Genomic DNA, 20642 nt, shown 5'->3' on the forward strand with positions numbered 1-20642 from the left:
AGTAGTGTCTCACAAAGCTCTATCTGCAGTGAGGTATGAAGGTATACACTTGTGCCCCTATGCCCTTGGCACACTGGTAGGGGGCTGTCAGCTCACCCACTCAGACTGAAAGAGGCAACAGCTGTCTCATCATTAGGCTTTCTCTTGTTCCTACACACAAGCGCACAGGCTACATTACACTAAATGCATTATTAATGTTTACTTACATTGCCTAAAGAATAAACAGTATATTTTATAAGTAGACCTATTACTGAATTGTGTGTGTCTGTGTTTGTGTGCTATCAAAGACCATTCACTAGGCGGTTCACAGAAAGTGGGGGCACTGCAGCAGTACTTCAGATCCCTTCCGCCATTATTGCACGAGCGATTGCAATAAAGTCTCAGGGCTGCACATTTGACTGAACAAAATAAAGTCATGTGTGATTATATATCAGTCCAGAAAATGTCACTTATGATTTTAGATGAAGATATTTGATGGTTTTTATTGCACTTTGGAGCTAAATGTCATAGTTTAGTGGTTTGGGTGCAAAGCAAAGACTGTTTTGGGAAAAAGAAACAAAGAAACAAACAAACAGATCAGTCAATGTTTCTCCAATCTTCCACTGTTCAGTTTGGGTGAGCCTGTGGCCACTGTATTCGCAGGTTCATAGCTGTTCATGGCTGACAGGAGTGGAACCTGACGTGGACTTCTGCTGTTGTAGCCCATGTTGTGTGTTGATGTTTTTCTGCTCACCACAGTTGTGTTACTGTAGAGTTTCTCTCAGACTCGTCCGTTCTGCTCTGACCTCTCTGATGAACAAGATGTTTCAGCATGCAGAACCACCACAGAGCCGGTTGTGAGAAATCGTCTCAGAAGCACAACACATCAAACCTTGGGGCAGATGGTCTACAACAGCAGAAGACCACATCGGGTTCCTCTCCTGTCAGCCAAGACCAGGAATCTGAGGCTAAAGATAGTATCAAATGAAAAATCCATGGACCATCCTACATTGTGTAAACAGTTCAGGATAGTGGTGGTGGTGGTATAATTGTGTGGGGATTGGGCCAACTAATACCAATTGAGCTTCATTTGAATGCCTATCGTCTGTGTATTGTGACTGTCTATGTGCATTCCTTTATGGCCACAATTTACCCATATTACAGTAGCTGCTTTCAGCATGATAATGTGTCATATCACAAAGCACAAATCCTCTTAAACTCATTCCATGAAAATAACAATGAGTTGAGTGCATTTCAATGACCTCCCCAGTCACCAGCTCTGAATCCAATAGTACACCTTTGAAAGGTGAAAAAATGAGAGATTTGCAACATGAACAGGGTTTTATACATTTTGGGCTTGTGCAATCCTGGATGATTTGAGAGTCTTCTTCTTCTTCTTCTTCTTCTTCTTCTTCTTCTCTTCTTCTTCTTATTATTATTATCAATCATTCTTTGCTTCTGGGCTTTGGCATATTATTTTTACAAGACATCCACCCTGAAGGGCTCATTTTCGAGCCCTGACTCTCATGATGGTATTTTACTCATGGAAGAATCTTATTAAAGGAAAAAAAAATCCTAATAATAATGAATAATACATAAAATTAAAAAAAAAAAAAAACCTTTGGGAAAACACCATGGGACACACATGTAATGTTAGGTAGCTTGCTATTTCTTTAGGTAGACAGCTAACACGGATAGCTTGTTACATAAAATGAAACAAAACATAACATCAATTTTAGTTAAATATGAGACTTGTTTTGCCCAAGCTAACAAAACCACAGACATAAATATCTGACCATAAATGTGTCTTACAGTATGCAGTTGAGTAGTCTAATAGTAGTCAGAGAACTAGTAAAACTAATGGCTTTGTATCCATAGACATTTTTGTTTTGATCCATTATATATGATGTGTTTGGTGACTAGCTAGCTAATAAAATTAGCCAATGTTGTAAGTTTGATTTTAGTATATCAGCTAGTGAATTGTCCACATCAGTGTACTTGTGTGTGTGTTTATAGCCTACTGTAAATGTAAATGACAAAGACCGTAAATGAACCTGCTAACTGTTGATCGTGAACATTTTTCCGATGACTGCTACCATCTGGAAGTGGAGTAGAGACCTGTATAGCCATGAAGTACAGCGGGGGGAATTAAGTATTGGACATGTCAACATTTTTTTCAGTAAATATATTTTCAATGAGGCTATTCACATGAAATTTTCACCAGACATTAGTATTAATTCAAGAAATCTGGGAGTGTAAAGAATTCACAACATTAAAGTCCATAAATAAAGTTATGTGTAATAAAGGGGACTGACACAGGAAAAAAAAAATATTGAATGATGTTGACGCGTCCAGTACTTATTTCCCCCACTGTATGTACTCATCCACATAAAAAGGCAATAACTATTTATAAAATAGAATTGAATAATTATTCTGTTACCAGTGCTTATATAATGTAAATACAGAGTCATCTAGCTACAGTTCCAGCATATTGATATCTGTGGCAGAGCACTTGGTTCAGATCACTCCACTATGTTGGATAAAATATTATGATGAGTGGGTGTAGCTAAATGTCAGGAAGATCCTGAAAGAAATTCAACAGTAAAAATAACTCCAAAACATTATCATTATTCCATTCGGTTAAACTCCTACTGTTAAAATATATCCAATTATCATCATGTGTAACTTAAATATTTGAAGGTTAATTATACAATACACCGTAATGAATACATGTAGGTCTTTTGTCTGATCTTACTGGGGCCATTTATCTTATCTGGTCATGATCCAGTTCTCCTGCACCTGTTCTATCACACTGGTGACTTTCCAGACGGTTTTGTTTTTTTTACTGAATGAGGCATGTGTCTGGTTTCTGGAAGTAGAAGCTGTAGAAGTTCTCAGAAGGTATGTTTCCTCAGTGGCTTAGTGGTTAGCACGTTTGCTTTGCACCTCCAGGGTTGGGGATTTGAATCTCGCCTCTGCCCGGTATGCATGTTCTCCCTGTGTTTCCGGGGTTTCCTCCTCCAGTCCAAAGGCATGCGTTGTAAGTTGACTTGTATTTCCAAATTGTCTGTAATAATGAGTCTTTATTGATACATTACAGCACAGTGAAATTCTTTTCTTCACATACCAGAATGCAGAGCGCAGGGTCAGCCATGATACAGCGCCCCCTGGAGCAGAGAGGGTTAAGGGCCTTGCTCAAGGGCCCAACAGTGGCAGCTTGGCAGTGCTGGGGCTTGAACCACCAACCTTCTGATCAGTAACCCAGAGCCTTAACTGCTCGGTGTGAGTAATGTGTGAGTGTGCCCTGTGATGGGTTGGCACCCTGTCCAGGGTGGCCCCCGCCTTGTGCCCCGAGCTCTTTGGGATAGGCTCCCTGCGACCCTGTGTAGGATAAGTGGTACAGAAATTGGATGGATGGATACTTCCAGTTTATACATCCATCAGATTTATACACTTAATGTATTTTCATACTGTACTCATAAATATGAACAAAATAGTACGCATTCATAAGTGTAAGTATACGTTTACAAAAACTTAATTGATAGGGGAAAAATGTATTCAGACAACACAATCTACTTTGTTGCAAAGATGCTGTTAGGAATTACAGCTTCGAGACTTCTACTGTAAGACGTAATTAGCTTTTTTCAGCATTGCGGTTCAGTTTCTTGGCTGCTGAGATTAAATTCTCCTACATGCATCGCTCCACTCATATTAATGTTGATTTATTTTATATAACCTTTGAATACATATTTTTCAATAAAGTGGGCAAATACTTTTTTCCGTGTCGCTTAATTTTCTTTAAACATATCTTTGTTTATGATTATACACTTTTGTTCATATTTATAAGTACAAAGTCAGAAGATATGACGTGTGTAAATTTGAAGTGGATACAGTAGACTGTATGAAGTGTCTGAATACTGTACTGAAGATATCATGACTTATAAGTCATGATACATTTATAGTATGGAGACATTTAGAGTGGTAAGCATGATCAGTCTATCAACCTCTCACGTAACCGGTCTGAATGATGGAACATTATTATTTACTATGCGTTATTAAAAACTAAAAGAATGGGAAGTTTGTCCTTTTATCTTCAGGGAGGTGTTAAGAAAGGTACTTGATGTTCACAGCTGATCTGTCTTTAAGGTAGGAAGAAAAGATTCTCACAAACACACACACACACACACACACACACACACACACACACAGTCATTATTCAAGCAATTCACAATTGTATTTTAAACAGCTGCATGTTTTAAACGTACACACACACACACACACACACACACACACAAACACACACCAGGTGTTTCATCTTATGCTTACTGTATAGGCCAGTGCTATGAATAGCATATCAGAATTACACACTCCAGGCTCGCTGTTTTCCTCACATTATTCCTACCTAGTAATTCCTAGTAATTTCATTCCAAATCTTCATTCAGTCCTTAAAGCATACAAAGAGAACCCAATTAAATAAATGAGACAACAATATTATACCTGGTCATTTATTTATTGAGGAAAATGATCCAATATTACGTCTGTGAGTGACAAAAGTATGTGAACCTTTCGGATTAGCAGTTAATTTGGAAGTGAAGCACCACTGTATATGTTACTATATTTAAGCATCTGTGCAACAGATTTTCTAACAGATATATATATTTTTTGGGAGGATTGGGAGGGGTGAAGAATATGCATACAGTCTTAGCAAATGGTGCTGCACTGTCATTCTGGCATCTGTTCCCATCAAATATAATATTAACCAGCAAAGACAAAGGGTTAATGGACAAGAAAATAAAGGACAAACCGAAATTTGACAAACTATACACTCACTGACCACTTTATTAGGAACACGTGTACACCTCATTCTCATTTATGCAAATATCCAACCAGTCTAGTCATTCTCCTCCGACTTATATCATCAACAAGGTGTTTCTGTTCTCAGAACTGCCACTCATTGGATGTTTTTTTTGTTTGTTTGTTGTTGTTTATCAGTTTCTGAAAAACTCAAACGAGCCTGTCTGACACCTACAATTGGATAATTGCACAAATGTGCAGGGGTACAGGTGTTCCTATTAAAGTGGCTGGTGAGCAAATATGATATGAGTAACTGAAATAAGCACTCTTTACACCTGTGGCGAGCAGGTGTAGAGGTATTCCTAATAAACTGGCCGGTGAGTGTAAATATTGTGGAATACACTGTCTCACAATAAGGTGGGAAAATGACACATTAATGTATGTATGCATGTAGATGTGTTAAGTATATTTCCATTTTCCATTTTAATACTATAAAATTAGGTCTGTAATTTTAAGAAATAAACTGATAATGAACTACCACACACACACACACACACACACACACACACACACACTTTTCCCTTAACCCAAGCTAGCTCAGTGATCAAAAACTGAACTGCTGGTGTCTAATGCAGCATCATCAATTATGCATGCAGTTATGGATTTCTCCACTCATTCAGTGTAAAGGGAGAGAAGGAGCGAGGAAGAGAGGGAGAGCCGGCTTACACGGTGGAGTAATGATCCAAAAACACACGAAGTGATACATATATTTAATTTAGTCATCATCGCTTTATATGCTTATGTACAAGAAATTGGCATCAGGGGAAAGCAGTAAAATTCACAGAGCATTTTAGTAGATACGACAGAGCAGTGCCTTCAACTCTGTGATGATGTGGTGATCATTATGTGAGAAATATATATATTTTTAAAATCATGCTTATATTAAGACTAACATGTTGGGCAGATGGGGCACGTTCTAAAAGCTCCCACAGTGACCTGCAGGGAAGCCGGCGTTTTTGTCTGTAATCTCGCTGCTGGTTTTAGATTGCAGTCTTAATAATTCACAGTAACACAGTTAGCAGGGAATGCTAAATTATTAGCGCTTTCATCGGATTCAATGTGAACGTCGTGCTCGCGTTGTGTCCACACGTCTGAAATGTTCAGTGCACACACAAAAAAGACATGTATTATCGCTGTTGATACCTAGTTTTCTCCTAATAAGACAAAGAATTCTGACAAAAGCATTTATGAACTATGTATCCTCATAGAATTCGTAAAGATTTCTTATTCAGATGCCTGAAAAAGCACACCACGTATCAGCAGTACTAGCAGAGTCAACCTGCAGAACTTAGACCAGCAACGTTTGTGTGCATGCATGTGACATGGAGCACTGCAATGCAGAAGGATTTGCAGCGTTGTATCAGCATAAGGAGAGAAACTCCGTAATATATCAAGAAGAGTCATGCTTATGCAAACTACCTGCTGAGCCAATGCTAACTCCCATTTATAATCCGTACTTGTATATGACTGTAACATCAAACAGTGGATGGAGGATGGAGGATGGAGAAATTTGCCAAACCCACCACCAGGCACACGAGTCATCCAACCATTTTAGCAGTTCTAACTCTTATGTTATGCCTATGCTTTTTTTCATAGTTTATTTATCATTCTTATTTTACATTTACTTAATGATTTTTAAATTGGAAAGAATTTGATATTATTCAGAGTAAGGAAGCAGTGGATCTCAGACCTATTAATATAATGCTGTTGGCTCTTTTGCCTAGACTTCCGTCCGAGGCATTGTTTTATTGCTTGTGTATCTTTTATGAAATGAGTATGGTTGCTGGTCCCAAATTAGCACGGTTAGGAAAGGTACTTTAGATGATGTGCTGTTAACTCAATAATAAATATGTCGTTGATATGTCAGCAGTATGCTTAGATAAATGTCCATGAATGCAGTTCAATCACAAGGTAAGTTGAAGCTACTTTCTATTTGTTTTCAGAAAATGGCACTTTTATCTCTGGAGCGCAGAGTGCACAGCAAACCAAAAATTACATCTAATTATTACGGTGGCTAAGTGGTTAGCGTGTTTGTCTCACACCTCCAGGGTTCGATTCCTGCCGCTACCCTGTGTGTGTGGAGTTTGCATATTCTCCCCGTGCTGCGGGGGTTTCTTCTGGGTACTCCAGTTTCCTCTCCCAGTCCAAAGACATGCATGGTAGGCTGACTGGCATGTCCAACATGTCTGTAGTGTATGAATGGGTGTGTGTATGTGACTGTGCCCTGTGATGGACTGGCACCCTGTCCTTGGGATAGGCTCCAGGTTCCCTGTGACCCAGTAGGATAAGCGGTGTAGAGAATGGATGGATAGATTACTATGTTTTAACATGTTTGCAGTCACTTCTGAGTCATTTTAAAGCTGGGGGTGTGGCTTTGTCTGCACAGTATGAACATGACCAAGCCCCTTTATTAACAAAACGAAACGGTTCTCATCTTTGCAAATTATTGGCGAACGGCTGCTACATTGGTAAGGAGTTAAGTTTCTGTAAAATTATTCAGTCAGTCAATAAGCAGACTTGGACTTTTGAAGGGTTTGCACAAAGCTACAGTCTACATCATGTACCATTAAGAGATGCTTTGAGATCTGTGGCGTTTATCCCCCCCCCCCCCCCCCCCAAAAAAAAAGAAAAAAGGGTTCTAGACATATTCAGCAAATTACTGAGAGCTTATGATTTATTTGTTATGCTCCATTTGTGCTGTCTAGTGTGTATCTATTTTTGAAAGCCCTCATTTACCCTTTAGCTGCTTATTTATTTGTGTATGTTTATCCTTTATGATGTTTGTGGATGAGATTCAGCACATTTTACTGTTTGTTTTTTGTAGAGGATGACGTTCTAATCCACCAAAATATTGCTGTCTTCCAGCAATTCTTTTTGAAGCTTTGTTTTAATTCATTCATTCATTCATTCATTCATTCATTCATTTAATTATCCTGATCAGGGTTTCAGTGGGCCTGGAGCCTATCCAAGGAACACTAGGGGCGAGCTGAGAATACACCCTGGTTGGGAAGCCAGTACAGTGTAGGGCTGTACTGCAACAGCAAACACACATTCACACACACATTCACAATCATGGGAAATAATTACCATATCCAACCCACTTCCAGCATGTTTTTGGGAGGTCGGATGAAACTGGAGAACTCTGAGACACTAACCCAAGCTAAGGATTGAACAGGGCACTCTGCTGCTGTGAGGTGTCAATGGTGCCTGTTGTAACGCCGTGCCACACAGATATTTTATATTCATTATAATACAATCACTTCTTTTTTTGAGACTCATGGCTGAGTACAACAACATTTTGGATGACAGGAGGATGTAAAAACAGAAGAATGTATGATCACTTGCCAACAACACCCCCATTCATGCAGGGCTTCTTTTAACTACGGAATATTGTTGCCATTGCAAAGAGTGCTTGAGAGTACAACAATGTTTAGGTAGGTGGTACATGTCAAAGTAACATCCACATGAATGAGTTACTAGGTTTCCACCAAGGTACCAAGGTTTCCCAGTGGAACAATGCCCAGAGCCTTCTTCTCATCTTCTACTTGTGTGTCCTGGTGCCATCTATGGAAGTCCAGAGAAAATGTGATTCATCAGACCAGGCCACCTTCTTCCATTGCTAAATGGTTCAGTTCTGATGCTTTCGTGCCCACTGTAGGTGCTTTCGGTGGTAGCTAGCATGAACTTTTTCAGAAATTTGTGCTACAGTAGCTCGTCTTTGTGATCAGCCTTCGCACCCATATGCATCAGTGAGCCTTATGTGCCCATGACTCTGTTGCTGGTTTACCAGTTATCCTTCCTTGGACCACTTTTGTTAGGTACTAACCACTGCATACCAGGGAACTCCCCACAAGACCTGCTGTGTTGGAAATGCTCTGACCCAGTCGTCTAGCCATCACAATTTGGCTCTTGTCAAAGTTGCTCAGATCCTTACACTTGCCCATTTTTCCTGCTTCCAACACATCAACTCTGAGAACTCACTGTTCGCTTGCTGCCTAATAGATCCCACCCCTTGACAGTTATTCACCTCACCTTTCAGTGGTTTTAATGTTATGACTGATCTGTGTATATCCAAAAGTAGGTTTTATATTTGGTTAATTATCTTTAAATATGTTCAATAATCTTAGATTACTGTCACCACTAACTCAGCTTTACCTGGCCATTCACATACAATCTATAGAGGTTATCGGCTTCATGTCACTGACTTTTACATTCTGGTGTGGATGTGGTAATGTGTGTAACAGCACTGACACCATCCTGACAGTGCTACTATATCATGTCTGTGCTTTCACAAGGAATGCCCAGTACTATGTGAGAACACACATGCACTCATACTTGAAGTCTGCGCTGACTGCAGCACACCATTATAACACACAAACGTCCATCAGCATAAACATGTCTAGTGCTTGTGTGTATGTCACTGGAACTGTTCTAATACACACAAAAGAACAGATTTCAAAAGACATATATAATAGGTTGGCCTCTCTTCTATAATAAAGAAAAGATGAAAATAGCGTAAGAAACACATTTGGCTGCACATTTGGCTCTTTGTGACTGTCCCTTTTCTTGCCAATGTTTTATTATGCTAATAATGGATTGGTGAATAAAAATACTCTATCAGAGGCGGGGTTCTCTCTTTTCAAAGAAGCAAAAGGGGGATTAAGGGAGTCAGGATGGAGATGAGGGTTCCCTGTCTGTCATTGATAAACCATAACAACCAACTGAGGAACTTCCTCTTATCCCTTCTTATCCCCTCCTCCATCATTTTGCATGCAGTCTATTTTACAAACACCAGTGCTTGTGCTTTTGTCTGCTGTATTTGGATTACAACTAAATCTCTGTAAACACTTGGTTACTTTTGTCTTTTGTGGTAGGCCTTCATAAATAATGTTTTGGCAGATATTTGTCTGCTGAAGCATATCTTTGCAATAAGACAAAGTAATAATGCCATAATTTAGCCTACAGGCTGTCATGAATTTTGGGGGGGGGGGGGATTGTATTTATATATCATTCTTCTGATGCCAATAGAAGAGAAACCTAATGTGGCAAACCAGGAGTGAAGGGAAACCCATATAATGGAATTTACTCTAATTACCACCCTGGGAAAATACCCCAGGGAAAAATAACCCCAACAAGAACATAGGTAAGTTACCAAAGGATGGCAATGTGAAACATGGGTACTCATACAAAAGTAGTTCCTTTATTGACAAATAATAAAATCATAAAATACAATAAGCTTGGTCTATAGCTGCCGGTTTATCCACCGACCAAAACAAAAACAACCCATAAACAAGGACAACACAGGGCTGCGGCTTACCAGAAGCCGGGTAGGCTGGCTGACGATTTAATGGGTCCCCGAACACCACTCCAGACCACACAACCACACTCACATCGCGATGATGTCGATGATGTTGACCGCGTCGATGCAGCAGCAAGAACACAACAGCAAGGAAACTCCCACCACCAAAGAACGAAGACCGCTAGCCTCCATACCCTGGGGCCCGTCAGCTCCTAAAGAAACACACACACACACAAACACATTAATCACAGTCAGTGAAAAACTTTACCTCAAATGCAAAATAAACAACAACAACAAATAAAGTAACTGGCCAATGTCAATAACTGTTATGCCAGCAAAAACAAATCAATTCACAATCAATAATAACAAAAAGAAAAAAAAGTAAATAAGCAGGTCATTTAAACACAATATACGAATGATCAAAACACAAAAGGAAAGAACAATGGAAGCCACGCCATTAGCCACAACACAGCATGGAGGAAAGAAAATAAGATTTGCTGTATTCGCACTAAAGCAATGCACGAATCCTCCCCGCAAAGGTGGTCTAAGTGCAATTCAAAAGAAGAAAAGGAAAACAAAAGAAAGTTCTAACCAAACAGTGACAGAGCTGTAATAATATGCAGTAATTATAACAGGTAGCCGCCATGGCAAAGCACCAAGAATTAAAACGGCAGCAGCAATCAGCGTCTTCAGATCATGTGTACATTGTGTCACTGCAACCCAAATGAAGAAAATGTCGTCCGACATGCAATTTCCCAGAAGGCAATGCTAGTATAACAGCCATTGGCCAGTAGCACTGAGGTCATACGGACGAGTTGGAAGCAACTCAGCAGTCAATCACAGCCAAAATCAACCACTGCACCAAACTCTAACCAGCTCAGGTGGAAGTGGAAGTACCAAGGGGAATGACGCCATGACGTATATCCAGGTGACCAAACAGAGGGTCTTTAAATAGCGCAGATTTAACGATGATTGGCCATCAATAAGTGGCGTCACTCCGATTCTAGCTCGGGAAATTCTCTTCCTGCTACACTAACATACATACAGCAGGTAAACTTAGAAAAACAAACAAACAAACAAGAAACTAGAAGCAAAAAATTACATTTGAAAAAAAAATCCATCCTAAATAATATAAATAAACAACCATTCCAAATTCAGTATCACATTGAGTTGAATATGAGGCCAGAATGTTACATATGTAACTATGGTTCTACGAATGAGCATAGGATCGCCAGGACAGTTTCATTTGGTAGTAGCAGAATATTCTACTTTACCTCCTTTCCAAGCTGATTAATAATAGCAAAGTCATCCTCAGGTGGCCTCCACTGGTCAGTGGTTATCCACTCACTTGTAGAACCACAGTTACATATATATGTGTGTGTGTGTGTGTGTGTATATATATATATATATATATATATATATATATATATATATATATATATATATATATATATATATATACACACACACACATATATACATATACATATACATATATGTATATATACTCATATATATGAGTATATATACATATACTCATAAACTCAATAATAAATAGCACTCATAAATAGCAATGACAGCTTATTAGACATGTTATTGAGAATGGCTGTTCTCTATTGAGGATAAGAATCACTCAATATTCTGCTACTTCTTTCCACTGAGGGTGAGAATCATGACATAACATCTGGTCATGAGCTCCATGTCACTGCTGCATAAATGTGTTAATGAAAGTAGGCACTTCTGGACCTCTAAGCATGTTTGTACAATAATTTCTGTTACCCAGTGGTCTTACCTGTCTGTATCCTTAGCCCTGATTTATGCTGCACAAACCACAAGAACAGCTGGTCAGTGCCCTACCAATTGACCGTCACTTCCACAGAGAGCATCTGCAAGAGCTGATAGGTTAACATGCCATGGTGACTTAGAAAAATCTGGCAACTTTGGAGCATGAACATGTAATTTAATTGAATTTGCAGAACAACTTCAGTTTTTCACCATGTACACTAAATATAGTGAACTAAATATAGTGTCTACTAAATATAGTGAACATTCCCCACACTGATGTAAAGTCTGTATGTGAGATGTTCTATAGTGCCATCCACAGCACAAATTATACAATTGAAGGTTTGGCCAGTTGTGTGCGAACACATTCTGGCACAAAACCTTTGTCTGTGGACCACATTGTATGGTGAATTGCTGTCTGTTAGCAAACAGATCAACTTCCACATTCGTTAAACTTGTAATTTTGCCAATCCCTGACACAGGACTGCTTTGACACAGCACATTGGCTATCAGACCGCATCTGCCCAAAGACTAGGCAGCTCTTAAGACAGATTATGTGCATTACACATGGCAAGATTTTTGAGAACTAAACTGTGAGAATTCTGACAGTCCTTCTAGGATGTGCTCAAGCTGGAAAGAAATAATGTGTTTTATCTATGGTCAAATTACAGCAGAAAAGTACATTACAACATGTTCACTTATTTTATGTTATTTGTGAGTTCCATAATAACTGGGGCTGAATAATACATTTCTCCCCAAAGCCAAGCCTACAAAGAGCCGTCCTAAAATAACGGCTTGATGAGGAACAAAGGAGAAAACAGCACTATAGAAACGCTATGGTTTAATAAGTTGACCGTCCTCTCTTTCAAGCAGGAAATTAGACTGTTTCCGTGCAATAAATTCAGAAGGTATGATTAATCAAAAACTTGGTTTGTAGTTACCGTGCTACAGTTTGTGTGGTTATTACAGGCTTTGCATTCAATCTTTAAGTTCAGCATTAATGATCTACTTATCGTAATCTGATTAAAAGTAATATTGTTCAATAGTGAACAATGCCATGGACTCAACTTTTAATAGAGTACAATCATTTCAAATATTTACTCATCAAAATGCTCATTTTCTGGTATATTTTGTTATTCTGCAAATTCTCTGTATGTTTACCTACTTTGGCAAGGTATTTACATGGAAGTGGGGAATTCTGACAGAGGTGTCTGATATTCATAATCATATGAATACCACCTCGTTAGGAGAATGGAGCATGACGAATGAGATGAGCATGTAATCTCAATTACAATCTGTGTCATGGGGAATAATAAAAACATTTCCTGGCTGATGGGTTACAGTGGAGCCATACACGTAATAGTTTATGTTCAGGGATTTGACTTGTAGCCGAAACTGGCTTCATATTTCCAATCATGATGTTGTTTGTATTGTCAGTTGTTTATGAGTGGAGTTGTGGGTGTTGTTTTTTTCAACAGAAAATAAAAGTGGTTAACACATATGAGTTTTTAAATTGTTGCGAGGACTGATTAGCAGTAGCCCATGTCTCAAAGTTTATAGTCTGAGTAAAGGATATGAGGCTATGGCTAGAGAGTTTTTTGCGATTCAATGGTTATTACAGAAAAAAAAAAATGTCATACATAATTGGTTGAGTTCTGTAAAATCCTTTTTGCTTTTAATTAAACTTTCATATCAGCCCATTTTGCCCATATCTTCAAATGTGACTAAATATAGGGGCAATGCTGGCTTGGCGGTTAAGGCTCTGGGTTACTGTTCGAAAAGTCAGGGGTTCAAGCCCCAGTGCTGCCAAGCTGCCACTGTTGGGCCCTTGAGCAAGGCCCTTAACCCTCTCTGCTCCAGGGGCGCTGTATCATGGCTGACCCTGCGCTCTGACCCCAGCGTCCTGACATGCTGGGGTATGCGAAGAAAAGAATTTCACTGTGCAAGCCCTCTCCCTTCCCCTCTTACTGTGCCGCTCCACCTGAAGAAGGGTGATGAGCTTCATCCTCACTGTGTTCCAGAGCTCTGCTCGTGCAGAGCACTACTCTTGCCTTACCTACTTATACAGCCAACTTAGAAACATCAGCGCCCTAGCAAAAGATTAGGCCTCCTGTGATTTCTGCTGAGCTGGTGCACCTTTATGCCAAACCTTTCAGAGGGGATGCTGATGATTATTGTACACATAGACGATAGCTTCTGGTCTACAGAAGCTATCACTCCTGCCTGTGGTTTCAAAGACCCCATCCACATTCTCATCAAACTGCTGCACTCACTCTCCTTGTTGGCTGCAGGCCACTTAACTCAACTGTGTTCTGATTGGCTGCTCTCAGGTTGGGCTTGTGATGCTTGGAGGCAACTGTCTCTGTGGGGTGATTCCACACCTGGCTCATCCTGCATCTCACAAGGTGCCGGAACTGTAGATTGTGCCACTTTCTCCCCCATCAAGTATTTCATTTTGGCCTGGTGGATCTTCAGGCACATGCACATACACATCGTGCACTTGTAGTCATTACTCTGTTAGCTTGGGTGGTTGCCTATATGCCTGTCCAGTTGGGGTGCTCATTAATCAGTGGGTTTTTCTGTAGCTTTCTTGTGGGTTTTCCCTCACTGGCGCTGCAGTTTGGAGTGCTAAGCCTCACTGCCCTGGTTGCTATCTCTCTGTGCTGTTCACTGTCTCTCCAGCTGTTGCCAAACTATTTGCCATAGTCATCTAACCTATTCCTGCATGTCACTGGCCTAGAAAGTTTGGACTGGTTTTATCATACACCTTTTTATGCAACTTGGACACATCATCACTGATGTAACATGGGGTCATCTGCCAAAGTGTCTGTTATAAATATGGAGCTGGGCTTTTTAGTTGTTCTTAGAAGCAAATTAAGAGGATTTGAGAACCTACTGAAAAATACAACACCGTAAATAAAGGCAGTATGGTGGTGCAACTGGAAGTGATGCCATCCTAAGCTCTGGTTTTTCTCTGAGTAGGAGTTTTGCAGGTTCTCCCTGTGTCCTCCTACCGCTCAACAAACTTGCTGTTATGTGGACTCTAAATTGCCCCTAGGTGTGAATGTATGTGTGCATGGTGCCTTGTGATGGATTGCCATCCCACTGAGAGTGTATATTCTCACCTTGTACCCAGTGTTCCCAGGATCTGGATCCACAGTGACCCTGACTACGATGGAGCTCTTACTGAAAGTGAATAAATAAAAATAAACATACATATAAAGCTCAATTACTGATTCTCCAGTGCCCACTACATGAGCTTCAAAAGTTTATTGTGAATACAACACCATTCTTAGGGATAACTGCATACCTGCATACCTTTTCGTTGGAATTTTGCTTGCTGCTACAATCAAAATACTTTTAATTCTCATTTGCAAAATTTGAGAAATATTTTAGAAGAGATGATGTTTCCAGATTTGTTTCCATATATGTAACCAAGAAAGAATAAAACTGTAAACAGATATAAAATTGATGGTGGTAAACTATTTTTGACAAGTACTGTGCAGTGAAAGTTTTATCCTGTGCACTGAAACTAATATGTTCTTGCAAGATTTGTAAGTTTTCCACAAACACATTTCAAATGTTCAAAAAAGGACCCCTTGCTGCAGTACAGACATATGCAAGCGCACAATTTTATTGCTGTTGTCCTCTGCAGACACAGCTGCTGCTGACTTGCTCTGTAAAGGTCTCTTGGGATAATTATAGAAAGTGGAGTCCTTGTTGCAGTCCATATAAAACTTTTTGGTTATTTTTAATCTTATCTTTTAACCTACTCTGAAGACAACCGCATCAGCATTAAAAGATTTGCCCACTCATTTTCAGCTTCAAATGGCTGTGACGAAAAAGAAATAAAGGGGAAATGAGAAAATGAGATTCAGAGAGCAACTCTGCCATTTTCATTTGCTAATGATTACCGTTACTGTGCAACTGGAATTTCAACAATCCACCAAACAAAAAGTGCTTATTGGTTTAAGCAGCACAATGATCTGTGTCCTCCAAATTTAATGGGGGATGTAAAATGATGTTTTAGTTAAATTATCATAAGTACAAATACAAAATATATATCATGTTTATAAATATACATTAAGTATGACTCCACAAACTTATCACACCTGGAGATGTGTGATATAAATATAAGTGGTGCAACACAAAAGGAACCAACATTACAAATGCTCTTTTATAGTTTAGGCTCCAAATGCGTGTAGTCACCGTACAGTGAAGGTGAGGTGCTGTGCTAGCTATACGCAGGTGGATTGTACTCCCCAAGTGGTCTTCTTGTGGGTGGGTGTGCCTAGGAATACTGGTTTTGGTGAGGGGTGAATGGGTTCAATGCTGGAGGAACTACGGGAAGAGGTATAGTGAAGTATATCTACTCAGTATTTATAATCTGCACTACACCAAAACAGAGACAGGGCAAGTGGATGAATAAATGAAGTTTTGCAGGATTGCTTTGTTTGTATGTTACTGTATAGCTTGAGACCATGTGTGTATCGTACTCCAACAGCTGTGTGAGTAATTAGCTCAAACCCAAAGGAATCCTAAAACCTGTTTCCTGTTTTCCTGGGTGATAAGTACACATATGTAATTTCCCTTTCTTATCCATCACCAGAGGAAAAACCGAAGAGCATGCATCACAAAAAAAGACAAATGGTTTTTGACCAACGCTGGTCAGGTAATGTGTATACAATACCATTAAGCACAATCTGGACCATAAAAATATCTAGAATAGTTAAAAAATTGTAAAAGTCCGGAACACGACATACAGTATAAGCCCTGCCCTGTTACACAGTGAGCATGATGGTAAGATGCTAAGTTTCAAAAGATGTCACATCCATAACAAGCTGTTTGGAAACTTTGCACAGTATACAAAATGCAGCTACTAATATTTACCTAGCGTCACTGGAATTGTGTATTGTGCAGACTAAACATTTAGGTTGCGCACCACCATTGGCATGTATGGCAATAACTGGAGACTGCTTACAAGATTCCTGGAGACTGGAGACAAGATTCCTGGAGATGAAACACTGGTTTTTTTGTCAGTGTTGCGAAGCTGGTGATCTAGGGGCTCTTGTAAAGACAAATTCTTCAAATTACCAAGATATTTTAGCCCAGAGTTTGTTTGCAGCATCCAGGATGTTAAGATCATAAATTGAACCTTCAGCAATAACTCAAATATACATCGACATCAGCACAGAAATGGTTGAAATCTGTGTTTTTTAATGAATATTTCAGTCTCTGGATTTTACCTTACTGACAACCTGTAGTGTGAATTGACGAGTGAAGTCCTCATGCAGAAACATATCGATATAAAGAAATATACTGTAGAATGTTCTGTATGGAGGAATGCCCAAGTCATTTTCATTGTTGCTTTTCTTATACTAAGGAGTCATAATTAATTGAGCAGATCATGAGATTGTTGATAAGATGCAAACTTTGTTGTTGGTATCAATACAATCTTAGGGCAAAGTTCAACATTGACCATTTTCTGGTGTGGGTTAGTTAATGAGGGCCTGTTCAAATATTCAAATGGAGCCACAGTCTGTGAATGACTGCCCTGGGTCAGTAGAAGACATCCCTCACATGCACCTCCACTGAGTTTATAACGTCAATCCTCATCAGACTTCATTCATTCATTCATTGTTCTTCTGTTAGACAACTGTAGCCAATAGCAGTAAAAGTGATATGATAAAAGCAACGTTTATCTTATTCTGCTTTGTCAACTTCGACATATTCTGAGACAGGCTAAAATACTGTGCAAAGTACAGAGACAGTTGCACTGAAAAAAAACAAAACAAAATGTAATCAAGTGAAACTATCTTGAATAGTTTCCAATATTCTAGTATTTCTAGTATTCTAGTATATCCAATATTCTAGTATTTCCTGTTATAATATTACAATAAACCAATATAACATTGTTAAATCTATTTTTTGACAATTGTTTTCAAGCTTGAAATAGTCTTGTTCTAATGGCAGATCATTTCATTTTAAGTATATTTTATAATTTATTTATTTTTTTGAGAAAAAAGCTAAATTATGTGCCAATAGTCTATTACATTTTAAAGATTGAGTTAATCAATTTAGGCCAATAAATTAAAATAATAGGTTTAATAATAATAACAATAAAAATTATATTTGATTTGTGGTAATCTTATAAGAGGATATACTAAATAAATTTGTCTATATACAAGATATTTTCACTTACTAAGATGTGATTGTTTTGCAGTGTCTGGCAAAAATTCTCCATCAGGACTCTTTCCTAGGAGTGCTATCCCAATCGATCCGAATTGAGGGATACAGTTACTGGAAGTTATGAGGTCATGCCATGATAGAATGCTCTGTAAAGTATGTAGTAACAGAGAGCATTTTAGTATAAAAAAAAAAAGCCAGTACTCAAAGTATTGCAAACATACTGAAATTTTGGAATCTTACTGGAAAGGGGTGTGAATTCAAGCGCTGAAGATTCCTTGTGATTTTTTCCATGAATTACGGCTGCAGTGAAATTACAGTAAGCATTTTACTGTAATATTGCTATAATTGTAATACAGGACACTATAATTTTACACTATCATGGGTCATGTCTAGCTGTACTATAAATTATTGCTGTTTGCTTGGAATCTACTGAGTCGACTGTGACTGAGTTGCCAGTAAGTTATTGTAATTTTACAAGTTTCAATTTTCACTATTCGTGTAAAATCTCATTAATTACTGTACTAATCAAACTAATCAGCTAATCAAACAGGTTTGTGTTACTGAAAAGGGGCTACTCAAAGCCCTGTAAATTCACACTAATGGGCACTCCAAAAACACACCACTATTTATTTCAGCCTGAAGATAAGAATGGAAAGATTTTTTTGTTTTAAATAAAAAATGAAAGAGCAAAGTATCTCCCACAACGCCCTTCTCTGTACTCGGCTTTAGAAAGTTTTCTGTCTCTTTGTTTGAGATACTGGAAGGAAATGTTTTGAGTGGAGGTGGTAAAACTTGAATTCCAGGGCAGTTTTATTTATTTAAAAATATTTTTTTGAGTGATGTTGAGCTAAGATGATATATAAAATACAGATCATTTTTAAGGTTCTACTTTTATTAAATATGCAAAAGTTTACATATTTCATATTTAATCCGTATTTAATTAACCTTTCAATATTACTCATAAAGGTTCCTGACATTAGTTCTTTCTATAGTCTCATAAGTAAGCTTCATAAACATGTCAAACATATAAGGTAGATAAGATTAAAATTTTTTTTTTTTTTTTTTTAAAGAGCTAAATAAGAAGCGTGTTGAAGAAAAGCAGCGTTTCAAGAGTGCTGATATTTGTGTTGATATCTGGTACATTTCACTTGTTTGTGTTCACTGCAGAGAACTCCGATCCTAGCAACAGTGCATTACACTGAAATCGTTACTACCCTTACTACGGGCTATCAGGAATTCTTTTCTTTCACAGAGGAAAAAATAAACAAAATATTTGTCCATGTTGTGTCTGAAACGTTAGACACTCGATATGAATTTCTTGCACAGAACAGTTGTATAAAAGCAATAACACACGTGCAGTCATGATGTTGTACTGATATTCACTACAGCAGCACTCTTGCTTGTACGATATTGCTTAAGTAACGCGCATTTTTAAATTGAAAAATATTTTACTGCTAAAAAGGTATAATACAATTTTGTGTGAGCAAAACAGAGCCTTATATCTCTTTTCAGCGAGGGAACACTAATAAACACATTGAATTCAGTCAGATACCGACTCACACGCTGGGCAGATTTCTGGAATCGGACTAACCAACATTTAGATCATTATGTATAATAGGTTCGCTGTGATAGCGACTGATGAACACGTTTATAAACGTGAGAATCCTGTCTACGTCCTGTATGTACACTCAGGTGTCCCTTTATAGCCTATAGAAAGCTTTAAGCAGCATTACTGCCTGATTATTTCCAAACACAGCCACAAACGTCTCAAGGGACCCTGGAGAATGGGCCCTGGGCAAGATGCGGCACTTTCACTGTAAATACTTTTGTTGGGGTTCTCAGTATTAGAAAGGCAACACTAAACACTCCTTGACAAGATTGATGATCTAGTTACCAAAAGTAATTACATCAAACACACCTTTTTTTTAAAGTCACAATTTTTCTGCCTATTCAGGCTCTTGTGTGTAGCGGGTCCACTCATGCGTATCGAGCTCTATTGTAGGTCATACGTTATTATTATTTTTTTTTTTTTGCGTTGCTGTTCCAAAAATGAGCCCTTTCTTTTCTTTACTGGATCAAACACCTGCGTGGTCTCCCCCACTTCTTTCACACGCAAAGCGTCTGCCAGGCTGTTCTATAATCCAGTTACATTCAAAATCTGACACGCTTTACAAATCAACCCAAACACTGCAGCAAGATGTGGTCTGTGTCTCTGTGTACCATCACACACACACACACACACACAAAACATTCTTTATCCCTTTATAATGTTATTATTGTGGGTGTGAACTTTAAACAGAGCATATGTCCTTATTCTTATACAGTCAGTTGGGCCATTCACCCGTCAGTATAGTGCTGGCAGCATTGGCAATGCAGTTTTGTTTGTTTGTTTGTTTTTTGCTTTTTCATTAGCAATTTAAATAAGCAGAGTAGACATTTTTAGCCTTTATTAGTTCATGACAGTATTTCTAAGGAAGTACTGTACACAATTACTTTCAGACACATAGTGGATGTTTGACTAATAGTAGTTTCCTGTTTG

General features: G+C 38.6%; 1 protein-coding gene across 1 annotated transcript in view; it reads left to right on the forward strand.

The window, feature by feature from the left end:
* Window positions 1–20642, forward strand: part of ank1a (ankyrin 1, erythrocytic a) — a 110964-nt gene that overhangs the window by 18094 nt on the left and 72228 nt on the right. The window lies entirely within an intron of this gene.

Source organism: Ictalurus furcatus, chromosome 22 (genome assembly GCF_023375685.1).
Source record: "Ictalurus furcatus strain D&B chromosome 22, Billie_1.0, whole genome shotgun sequence".
NCBI lineage: Eukaryota > Metazoa > Chordata > Actinopteri > Siluriformes > Ictaluridae > Ictalurus > Ictalurus furcatus.